This window comes from Callionymus lyra, chromosome 5 (genome assembly GCF_982586985.1).
Source record: "Callionymus lyra chromosome 5, fCalLyr1.hap1.1, whole genome shotgun sequence".
NCBI classification, from domain to species: domain Eukaryota; kingdom Metazoa; phylum Chordata; class Actinopteri; order Syngnathiformes; family Callionymidae; genus Callionymus; species Callionymus lyra.
In genome coordinates, this window is record NC_141822.1 from 2,067,721 (window position 1) to 2,068,239 (window position 519).

Consider the following 519-nt stretch of genomic DNA (forward strand, 5'->3'; position numbering starts at 1 on the left):
GATCTACTGACTCCTTCAAGAAACATCTGTGTTTGATGATCTACTGACTCCTTCAAGAAACATCTGTTTGATGATCTACTGACTCCTTCAAGAAACATCTTTGTGTTTGATGATCTACTGACTCCTTCAAGAAACATCTGTGTTTGATGATCTACTGACTCCTTCAAGAAACATGTGTGTTTGATGATCTACTGACTCCTTCAAGAAACATCTGTGTTTGATGATCTACTGACTCCTTCAAGAAACATGTGTGTTTGATGATCTACTGACTCCTTCAAGAAACATCTGTGTTTGATGATCTACTGACTCCTTCAAGAAACATCTGTGTTTGATGATCTACTGACTCCTTCAAGAAACATCTGTGTTTGATGATCTACTGACTCCTTCAAGAAACATGTGTGTTTGATGATCTACTGACTCATTTAAGAAACATCTGTGTTTGATGATCTACTGACTCCTTCAAGAAACATCTGTGTTTGATGATCTACTGACTCCTTCAAGAAACATGTGTGTTTGATG